The sequence below is a fragment of the Thermobia domestica genome, chromosome 4 (genome assembly GCF_964235325.1).
Source record: "Thermobia domestica chromosome 4, izTheDome1.hap1.1, whole genome shotgun sequence".
In the NCBI taxonomy this organism is placed as follows: Eukaryota; Metazoa; Arthropoda; class Insecta; order Zygentoma; family Lepismatidae; genus Thermobia; species Thermobia domestica.
In genome coordinates, this window is record NC_137457.1 from 56,037,923 (window position 1) to 56,050,405 (window position 12,483).

A 12,483-nucleotide genomic window follows, 5' to 3' on the forward strand; every position below is an offset into this window, starting at 1 on the left:
GGGAAAAATTTTTCAAACTCGATAATGGTATTCCTTTATACAGAGATTTTCATTTCCCAGACTCATATAAAATTTACATTCCCAGGTCATTAGTGAATAACGTTCTCACAGCTTACCATGACGATTTAGATCACCCGGGATTAGACAAAACACTTCGAATCATCTCAAAATCATTTTATTGGAGCAAAATGAGATCAGATGTGAAGAAACATTTAAAGGATTGTGTGAAATGTATGCAATTTAAATCCGATCACCACCCACCAGCTCGTTTCTTGTCTACTAATCCTTATTCAGAACCTAGAGCTTTATTAGCCCTTGATTTTTTGGGCCCATACCCATCAGGCAAAAATGGTGCGCGCTTCGCACTGGTTACTGTTGATATGTTTACTCAATATTGTACAGCTTACCCCTTGAAGAACGCCACTGCTACTTCAGTTATCAAATGATTATTTGATGTATACATGCTACATTTAGGTATAGTGCAGGCATTGTCGAAATTTAAAATTATTTTTGTATTCATTGCTATTTATAGATAGTATTTTTAGAAAATTATTATCATTATATTTTGTTTTCGTAAATTGTGTGTTTTGAAATAATAGAATAGATAAAAATTTCAGATTACAGCATTCTCAGAAGGTATTCATGAAAATTTAATGAACGAAATTGAAATTGTTTCTGTGCTTTATGGATATATCATAATTTATATTTCTATATAACATTTGTGTTACTAGAAATGGTAAGAGCTTAATTAGCAATAGTGTATGTAAAATATTAAGATCATATCATGAGATTCATTATATGCTGAAACATAAATTAAGCACCCGTATAGTTCATCTTAATAATACTGCCATAAAAAAAGAAATAAAAAAATAAAAATTAAAAACTATAAATGAAGAATGACTCTATATATAAATACCCCATATATTCTTTATGGTGTATCATATATATATGCCTCACGAATTCAATGTTTTTCTTCGTTAAAATATGACACTTTCATCTAATGAGATGCTGGCCCGGCGAAAGTTTCTATATAAAATTCCCAATGAACTTCTGTCGTGAACGACATTGAAATAGTGCATTCAGTGGAATTGAAACCACAGTACAGGGTTCTTGAACGTTTACCATCGTTTAATTGTGCACGTACGTTCTTTTCGTCCGCCAAAGTAACTGCTCAAAATTCATGCTTAATAACCCTCACATCCAGTTATCGTAATGTTTTGTGCGTCGGACTAAAATTATCATCAATTCTCTTTCATATTCTATTTGCATGTACACCTTGTCTCAAAAAGGTTGAGCGCATTCTTTATTGGTGTTTTGAGACAAACATTTTCTAAGTTCAACTTCGGGTACCTTCGGAAAATAGTAAACCATGTTTGAACCTCCAAGCGAGACTTTGCAATCGGGAAAAGTTTGCAGATGTATTTTTCTTCTTTTAAATATAATAAGACTTGTTACCAAGTGTAGAAGAAAAGCAACCTTGATTGAAATAATTAACGATACAATATTTCGAAACCTTGTATTAATGTCAGCACATGCTTTTTTGTCATTTAGCTCTCCATACGTGATGGAACATTTAGATACGTGAATGAATCTTTCTATATGTAAAAGAATGCTCAAAGTTAGGACATAACTATCTATTGAGTACTAAAATAAAAGTCAAAGTAGAACAAAAACAGCGTTTGTAGTGGATATAAATGTCATAATTTTCTTGAGAACTCTTGTATATCACTAGAAGGATGTTTCCAGATATCCTTGTGTTAGCTCACTGGTAAGCTGTCGGATTTCAAATCTTAAGGTTATGAGTTCGATTCCCATCTGGGTCAATGATATTTTATGAAATTATATTTTCCGCAATGCATAATCTATTATATAAAAGAGAACGCACAAATCCTTTGTTAGCTCATCACGCTAATACGGCTGAACCAATTTCTTTCATTTTTGGGGGGTTATTAGGATTTGGACCCTAGATGGTTTTTATCATATCACTTTAATTTTTAATTACCAGTGTCTTGAGATAATTGACCATTCAAGTGTCCATAACGTACAAATCCTTTGTTAGTTCATCATAGGTATAAAAATAGACGTATTTATATGCAACCCGCATGACCGTGTCACTCGGCGGGTTAACATAAATGACAGGCGCTATATTGTTAACATTTACTGCAATTTGAAAGCGAAAAAGTAAAAATTATCTAAGTAACAAAGTTTATTGCGTTCCGGGGTGACCGCAGCGAAGCGGGGTGAACGCTGCTAGTAAATTATATAAAAGAATTACATTAAAATATATCAGTTGCATATATATATATAACATAATCATTGCAGATCATAGTAATTATTACGTTTAAAATATAACATCTGAGATAATTTTCACAGTAGGTCGGTATTATATATGAAAGTGTTAAATACAAGTTAGGAAAATCGTTTAATAGCAATAAATAAATTAAGTAGTGTATTTATTTGCAGCTATTTGTCATACAGATGAAACTTCTCAATATTCTCATTACAGCATGTCATTTACATTAGTGAAATACAGTATATTTCTACGGATATAGAATGTGTATAAACAGAGTTTCCAAAGTCGGATCCTGCTTCAAGACACAACTTTTCCCGATCCCCTTAACGTCACGGGAAGAAACACAAATTCTCTTTAGAACGGAATGTTGTTACTTAGAGTCTCATTCGGATACGTTGAATATGCTTTTGTATATGCATCTCTCTCTCTCCCTCCCCCTCTCTCTCTCTCTTTCGCTTTGTTCATGTGTGTGTGTGTGTGTATAAGCGGAATATCGCAAGTTGAATACAATATTTGCAAAGTAATGAGCATCATTGTCATCGAATACCGGAAATTAAAAGGCGTGTTTCTTCAGGTTGGGTTTGCGTGTTTATGTTAGCTTACTGGTAGAGTATGGGATTGGCAATGAATATGTCTTGAGTTCAAAGCCTGTAGCGAATTGTAATTTTTTGTTATAGAATTGCACAGAAATCGGATACAAGAAGTGGTTTACTTCTAGAAATATTTTCAGAAGCGTTTAGGTAGCCCTGAAAAGAGCTGTTTTTGGGAGTTAAGGCGGGGACATTAATATTGTGTCCAATACCCTTCTGAATTTATTACACGCTCCATTCTTCTGGGCATGGAATCTATTAAATGGGTGGCATTAAATCTCCCTCCCCTACCTCCAGACATGCTTCGGAAACAAGATGCCACAGTTCATCCTGAGTTCTTGGTGGATCTGCCTCATTCCAAGAGTACGCTTCACTTCTGCCCACATATTTTCCATGGGATTGAGGTCTGCTCCACGAGGCGGCCAGTGAATTGAATCAATCTCAGGCTGCCTTGCGAACCATTCCTGAACCACATGGAAAGTATGTATTGGCGACTGGTCTTGCTGGAAGTGAATTATACCATCAGGCTGAAATACTCGTACAGATGGCACCATGATATTACTCATAATGTCTAAGTACTGAGAACTGTCCACTGGAAATCCAAACCCAACATGAAATAGATCATGGACACTGCGATTGCAAGCAGCCACATATCCAGGGTCATATCGGATGGCCCTCGGACGATACACAAAACGGCTCCCTCATTTGATGTTGTGAATATGGATTCATCTGAGAAAACTACGTTTTCCCGATTGCGACCCACATTCGCCTGTGCAAACACGAGAAGGTAAATTTTGTGGTCGTGTGGGAGTTTTTCCTTCACGACAGCAAAACGGCCACGTAACCCAGCATTACGAAGCCTTCGCAGAGCTGTATGCTTACTACCAGGAAAGAGATAAGCTTCTCTTAGCTGCCTAGACGTCCTTAGTGGGTCTAACCGGGCTTCGTTTACTAATCTCGCATCTTCGGCTTCGTTTGACACAGCGGACGACCAGAGGATCGTAAATTACCAGTCTGACCTGAAGCACCATATTTCCGATCCATCGCCTTCCTGTAGGGGCCGTGACACCTACTTGCTTGCTTGCTGCAGTTGCAAAATAGAATTCCAACTCCCAAAAAGTAATTACTGCTGTACGTCTATCCATAGTTACCAATGTTCTGAGCTGTCAGCAGAAAGCAACAGGTAAAAGCTAGTACCTGACGTGTGATTGGTTACTTGCACGACGCGCCTATTGTAGGGAACGACTTGGTCAATGACTCGCGAAAGAAATCTGAAAATGCTGAACCGTAATAATAATATTAAAACGATTTTTATAAAGGAATAATAATACATACGAAAAGCTCTTTAAAGAATGAATTGTTATACTGATTTTACACGTGTAAAAACATATGCCATATATCAAACAGATTGAACGATATGATGATAGCTGTTCCGAGACGAACACTTTCGAAGTCCAACTTCAAGTATCTTCGGAAAACAGTAAACTAAATCTGCTGGTTCTAGCCTACAAGCCAACCTTAAAAATCGGGAAAAAATATACAGATATGTTTTCCCTTTTGTTAAATATAATAAGACATGTTGAAATGGTATTAAGTGTAGAAAAAAGTAACATTGATTGAAATACTTAATGATACAAAATTTCGAAACTATGTATTTGCACTCTCGTTTCGTCATTGTGATTTCCATACGGAAAAGAACATTTACCTATGAGCTCCATTATATTTCAAGATCAGCTTCCGAAAAGCGGTTATGTTAGCTCAGTGGTGCACCCCGAGCGTTTAAATCATGAGTTCGATACCCGATCAGGTGAGATTTTATTATGATATACTACTTTCCTCAATGCATGTAAATTATGTAAAATAGTAACATTACAATTCATCAGTTGTATATATCAGTTGATATATATATATTCATATCATCATTTGTATATATATCAGTTGAATATATATATTCATATCATTTCACAACATAAATAATTCTTATCTTTAAAATATAACATCTGAGGTATTGACAGAACGTCGGTTTGCTATATGTGAAAATTAAATACAAATAAAGAAAATCGTGTAATAGCAATAAATAAGTTATGTAATGTATTTACTTACAGCTATTTTCATATCCAGATAACTCCCCAATATTCGCATTACAGCATTTAGGTAGAGCATATCGAAAATCGGATCGTGGTTCAAGACCAAAAATTAGCTAGTCCAAACTTTCACGTAAGAAATTCACGAATCGCAAAAGTAAAGTGAAGAGACTGAGAGCGGTAATATCTTAATCGCTCTCTCTCTCAACTCTCTTTTATCTGCATTTATACATATAAAAGTGTATGTATGTGTGTTCCAAGATAACTCATGTATACCTAGAGGAGGGTTTCTCAACCTGGATGTCGCGGCGATAAGCGGAATAGATAAATATAGTTACAATCTAATACCGGAAATTATTTTTCAATATTATTCTGAATTTTGTTCTGATAGGCATACTTCTATTTTTTATACATACTATAAAGAACAATAAAAATAAGTCTACCTAACGTTTTCAAATGGTGCAGAGTTGTTTAAAAATGAATTTAAATGAAAGAGGTATGATATGAAACTAATGAGAACTGTATATTAGAAATACTACAAAAACACACATGCAACAAAACCTGCACGTTGAAATACAATTCAAATTGAAACCTAATGAGATACCTAAGCATGGTGTATCACCACTTCCACATTGCATAAGCATATGTCAGGAATTGAATTGAAAAACTATGTAAAGACTTTCTGCTGTGGCATGCTTCATAAGGACAATTCCAGTCTGCTGACGTGACCTTTGGGGTTCATGAATTTCTTACGAGCGTTGCGACTATCGATTCACTGCTTATACCCTCTGTTTATGCATCGAACAATTTTTCAAGAACATAAATGACATGCTGTATTATGAATTTTGAGAATTACCCTCTATATGACAAATAGCTGCAAATAAATACACTACGTGATTTATTTATAGCTATTGAACGAGTTTCTTAACTTGTATTTAACATTCTCATATATAGTACCGACCTTCTGTGAACACCTACCTATTTCAGATCTTATCTTTTTAAACATAATAATTACTATGTTCTGCGATGATAGTTATATATATATATATAACTGGTGTATTTTAATGTAATTATTTTATATAATTTTTCATGCATTGCCGAAAATATAATTAAAAAAACATTGACCCAGAAGAGAATAGTACTAACAACCTAATGATTTAAGGTCCGACAGCTTACCAATGAGCTAACACAAGGACGTCTGGAAACATGCTTCTAGTGATATACAACTGCTCTCAAGAAAATTATAACATTCATATCTACTACAAACGCTGCTTTTGTTCTACTTTGACTTTTATTTTAGTACTCACGCGACAATTATGTTCTATGTCTTAACTTTGAGCATTCTTTTACGTATAGAAAGATTCTTTAACGTATCTAAATGTTCCATTATGTATGGAGAGCTAAATGACAAACAAGCATATGCTGACGTTATTCAATGTTTCGAAATATTGTATCATTAAGTAGCCCTATTTCAATCAAGGTTGCTTTTTTCAACACTTGATAACAAGTCTTATTATATTAAAAAACTGCAAACATTTTCAAGATTGCAAAGGCTGGCTTGGAGGTTCGAACCTGGATTACCGAAGTTACCCGAAGTTGGACTTCCTCAAAATACCAATAACAAAGGCGCTCAACCTTTTTGAGACAAGATGCATTACGTTTTCTTACGGCTAGCCCCAATCAATAAGTCCTATGTTCATACACTTTGTGCGTAAAGTTATAATCGCCCACTCCAACATTAGCATTCCACTTTGGAGACGACGCAATTTTGCTAAAGAGTCGTGTCGACCCTTTCGAATTATTTGGAGCAGAAAACAGATTACTACGTGCGATTATCCCGGCAACTGTAATAATGGTGTGAGAAAAGCATTTATAGCGAAATCTCAATTATAATCTTACGTGTTAATATATATCAGAGTGATAAAGGGCTACAGTACAGTGAAAATGTAAAGTGTGATTTTATTAATGCAAATAATTATACATATGCAGTGGTAACTGTTGTGATCGTTCTTCTTCGTTATTTTTCTATTATAGTGTCATTTAATCTAGTGCGTTTTCGTTGTTTGTATGAGTAATGCTTGTGTCCGTTAGGGTCTGAATGACCATTTGATCGTCCGTGACGTTTCCGACACGAGACATCCGAACATCCCGGCACCTAATACCTCTCTGCACCTTATCATTGAAACTGACGAGCAATTTTGAACAATTCTACAATCCCTTCTTTGAAATGCCCTTCAGCGTCTTACCCAGGTAAGTCCAGATCTACGGAAAATACTCATTGGTAGTTCAGTGGTAGAGCGTTCACTTTTGGTGCTTAGGGTACCGGGTTCGATCACAGCTCCTACCAAATAACCCCACACCGTGTTCGTCGGTTTTCTCTGGGTTCTTCCGTTTCCCCCACCTCCTTCATTCCACTATTTCATTCATCACTTATCATCACCGTCCTCTTTAGCTTAGCCGGCATAAAGTGGGACGTAAACCTCAAAGATCTCATTTCATTTCTCATTTTTTTCATTGGTAGGACAACGGAAGACAGAACCACAAACTAAAATAAGGTGCAAATTCAAACAGGATAATTAAAATTAATATCCGAGAAAGTACTACGACACATAATTGATTGCTACTGGATTATTTCAAGTGACCATAAGACATCAGTATACAACTCTTACTCTAATGGGTCATAGGACATGAATTTTTGTGTGTTGGCTTAGTGGTGGTTGATAGAGAAATTTGCTCTCGCCGCAACTGTGGGCGTACTCGAGCTTTTTCATATCACTCAAGAGCCAGTTTTACCTTATCCGGGGTGTCACACACCTTTTCAATGACATAACTAAGGGCGTCAGCGGGTAAGCCTCACAATAAGTGCTTAAATTTGCCCTCGTCATTCACGGACGGAGTGACACGTTGGAAGAGCTTCATCGTAGCATAGTAGTATTGTGAGTACGTTTCGCTCGGTTTCTTTAGCATAACTATCTGAGAGGCGGTCAGTGCTTCTAAAAGCAGCGGGTATTTTTTGTGTTGCATCATTAAATTTGGCTCAGGGCCTGTAGCTCATCACAATGTATCTCATAAAAGTCACGTGCAGGGCCATACAATAAGCAACAAGGTACTTTATGCAGTCAGTTTCATTCCATTTATATAACTTTGCGGCGAATTTGAATGTTTGGAGAAAGTCCTCCAGGGACTTTCACAGTACTCCGCTATAATTGTCGATTTTCATGCTAGGTACCTTAGGTGATATAGTCGTAGAATTTGCCGTAGCCATCCTGAAATTGTCCTTTTTTACTTTTTTAAAGCGTCAAGCAGATAAGCAATATCTATGAGAGTTTCAGTATAACTTACTTCACTTTATACACTTTACCAGTTCGTTTTGGTGTTCAACTAGAAGTGTTTTGTCTGCCAAAAGAGAAATAACACTTGTAAATTATGAATTTCAAACTACCATTTTCTTGGGTTTAATGCTGAAAATTTTGTGTACTAAAGGAAGTATTATTATTAGTAGTAGTATTTTTAATTTTAAGAGATCCCAACATCACTAGTTTAGAATCGTGCATTTAGTGGGTTCTCTCTTTATACTGTGGTTAACCTATGTTCAACCACCGTACGGTTTTATTTATAAGTTTTAGTCCCGTGACTAACTTGTTCATGTTTCTGAAGCAAGGACTAATCCAGTTAAACTTAGGTTTAAGCTTCTTTATCACTATTTCTAAGTAGCTCGAGTAGGTTAACATCCGGAGGATGAGGGGGCAAAAGCTAAGGATTAGGGGGAAGATTTTTTAAACTTTAATTTTATATTCAGCATTCTCCTAACTATCTTTGGTGCACGGACGCACTCATACTCTATAGCTGCCGAAGTTCCCTTCCGGCCTCCAAAAATAGAAGGGAAAATATTGTTTCCAGGAATATCGTTTTCTTTGCGGCGTAGCGGCATTGAGTATGAAGAGGATTTTGGCGCCGGTTCATAACACTCAAGGCGGCTACACAGTAATGTAGTTGACCAAGTTTTTTTTTATTTCTTTGTTAATCCTCATCACTGTTACTAGATATTTCTTCTGAAGTTAACCTATCTCGCGGGTAGTACTTCTTTAATCTCTTTATTGTTAAAATCTGAATGTGGCTGGGATAAGCTACCGATTCAATTTTACAGGCATTTTTTGGTGAAATGCTTCTAACGTTTCACGGTTTCATAAACTTTGGTGTCAATTTAGAAGAAACATCATTTTTTGCCAGGTAGTCTCCACACAATACTAAGTCACCAACTTTTAGCTTAATAGGCTGTCTAGTGCAATCAACTCGTAATTTAGTCTGTTGCTGTACTTGTGTTATGGCCTGCTAAGCTAGCTTACGGATTAACTTTAGTTGTTTCTGATGAGGAGGATTTTCTAATAAGGGAGGTTGATACATTATAAGCGTATGGACACAATCGGACATACTCCGCCTACTTGATAGGCTGCATAGCCGTGTACTTAGAAAATTTTCAATGACAGAGTTAACTTGTTCACATAGCCCGTTGGTTGACGGTTCGAACATGTTTAATGTCAAATAAGTCATTTTGTTCGGCCATAATTACTGTTAGGAAATTAGTTGCCCCATCTGTTAATATCTCCTTTGGGGGACAGAAACACTTGATTAACTCGTCTAAGATATCCCTAGCCACTGTAGGAGCTATCACGTTTCGCAGCGGTACTAATATTAGGAAATGGCTAAGATATTCTACCATAACTAGGATGTAACTGTAGCCTGCACTACCATGTAACGGGCCAAAAATGTCCAAAGTCGAACGGGAGAATAGTTCCTCTTTTACAAGTAAGGGATGAAGAAAACCTTGTTTCTTTTATTGAGGGATGTTCACCCTTTGACATTCGTCACAAGAGCGGACATATTCCTTAACAATTTTCCCCATATTGGGAAAGTAGTAACGTTCGTTCATTTTAGAGTACGTGCGAGAGAATCCCGTGTGGCCTCCACACAGGGAGACGAATGGGCCTCTTGTAAGATGTCAGGGATAGCCTTTTCCGCTGTCACTAGTTTCCTATCTTTGTTCATGACTAGATATAGAACACCGTCATCTATGACATAGCATTTTAGAGCACGGTCAGAAGGGTTATATTTCTTCTTTTGTATTAGTTTTCTAATTTTATCGTCCTCTTTTTACATTGCCCTTATATCTCTTTTGGGACATAACACTAGGTTGCACACGCCTGTACAAACTTCTTCTTGACTAAATTTGGAGGGTAACGCATCCTTCAATGAACACCTTGACAAGAAATCTGCGGTAACGTTATTGCGACCTTTTACATGTTCAATCGTAAACAAATAAGGTTGTAAACGGAGGGCCCAGCGCATAAGACGAGAATTTAGCATCTTATTATTTCTTAGATAGCATATGCCGCAACCATCAGTCCGAACAATAAAGCGGCGGTCTGCCAATAGAACGAGGAAGTTTAAAATTGTCTTAGTAACGTCTAAAGCTTCAAGTTCAACCGTGGAATAGTTGAGCTCCGCTAAAGTCAAAGTTTCGAAAAATAGGATATCGGGTTTTCCTTATTATCTTCCTTAATTTGTGTGACGAATCCGCCAATTCCGTCTCGACAAGCATCCGAGTAGACTATGGCATCCTCAGTCGGATCAAAGTCTGCGAGGACTAGAGCAGATATGAGCCAAAACTTCAAAGTATCCCATGCATTTTTCTCCGTTTCTCCAAAGTCCAATTTGACGTTCTTTTAGTCAATGAAATGAGTGGTTTGCGATCTTAGAGAATACTTGAACAAAACTTCGGTTAAATGAACACAGTCCGATAAAACTACGTATTTCTCTGACTGTAGTGAGGTATGCTACCTTTGATATAGCCTCAAATTGTGATGGGGTCTACACAAACTCCTCGTCTACAGACGATGTGACCAAGCGCCGAGGCTTCTTCATAACCACAATACCTTTGTTAGGGTTGAGTTTTGGGTTCGCCTCCCAGAGCCGAGATAGAATAATTCTCGTCCTCTCTATTAGAGGCTAGGGCAAACCAAATCGTCTAAATAACATACTAATACTTCCACATGATGTCACCAAAGATAACATGCATTATGTTTTGAAAGAGGGCCGGGGCCGTGGTTAGGCTAAATGGTAATCTCAGAAATTCGAATTTTTTCCCGGCTGGAGATGAAAGTAGTCTTCTCTATATCGCATGAACGGCTGAGCATCAGATAATAGCCATTTTGTAAATCTAACTTATTTATGAAATTGTTACTATTTAAGAAAGATAATACCTCATCTATGCGCGGCACAGGCACATAATTGGGCCTTAATACTTTATTAAACGACCTATAATCAATACAGACCCTTGGACAGCCATCTTTTTAAGATACTATCACAATTTGTGCCGAATAGGGGCTTCTGCTTTTCCGGATAATATTACTGTCTAACATTTTCTGGATCTCTTCCACGACTATCTCTCTGTTTTGGTGTCTATATGGAGGGTAAGAAACAGGAATATCTGTGATGTCCTCCAAGGGGCAGGTAAACTTATCGGTAGCCGCAGTGAGACAAGATTCGTTCTAGGCTAATACATCCCTTAATTCCATCAGTAAGTGCAGTAACTGGTTTCTTTCTGCTGGGTTTAAGTTTGGATCAATATTTAGAACTTCAGCTAATTCTTCCTTTGTTTGTGGGACATTTTGGGGCTGTCCATAGGGTTCCTCATCGTCTGTTTCATCTTTGTTAGTAAGGCGTATGATTGAATTAACAACCTGCACGTCTTTCACTGTCTCGTCATTTAGTAACTCAACTTGGAGAACATGTTTTTCTAAATAAAGGTTTTTAGGCAAAGTTCTAGTTCGATCCCAACCATTAATATAGTCAGATAAATATTTCCATTCTGTAAAAACTGGTCTTCTGGGGATCATGCCAATACCAAATTCCTTTGGACGATATGAATTCCCAAATATGTAATTTGCCAATTGACGCTGTAATTTCTATGTCATACGAAGCCTTGGACAGCACGCGGAAATTAGCTGGAAGGTGCAATTTATAGGTAGTGTCCGCATACAGATCAAAAATTTCTTCATCTAATCCCAAAGGGTTTGGCACGACCTCTTCTTAATATGATCTTGACAAAACTCTCTATGTCAGAGAGAGCTGCTGGATTATTTATACCCCTTGCCTTATCAAAGGTTTTTCAAATGTTTCTGACTGTTGTCTATTTAATTTGTCCCCTTCGGGCTCATCAGGCACTTGTGAAGCTAAGAGTGGCTTTACAGGGTGTTGGTTCTTTTTGCTATGTTTCGTTACATGAAATGGTTTCTTTTTCTTTCTGTGAATAATCTATGTACTAGAACTTTCTGTACAACTAGCTACCAAAGTCCCACTTGGGCCTGGTTGAGGGGAAGGTTGGATAGATTCTTCTCCCTTTTCCTAAGCCAAGCGGGTAGATAGGTTCCAGCTCAGGAGCACTGGAAGATACCTTGCTTTCCTTAGTTCGTTTACATCTTGCCCTCTTACGCCTATTAACGTTTCCATCCGTTCT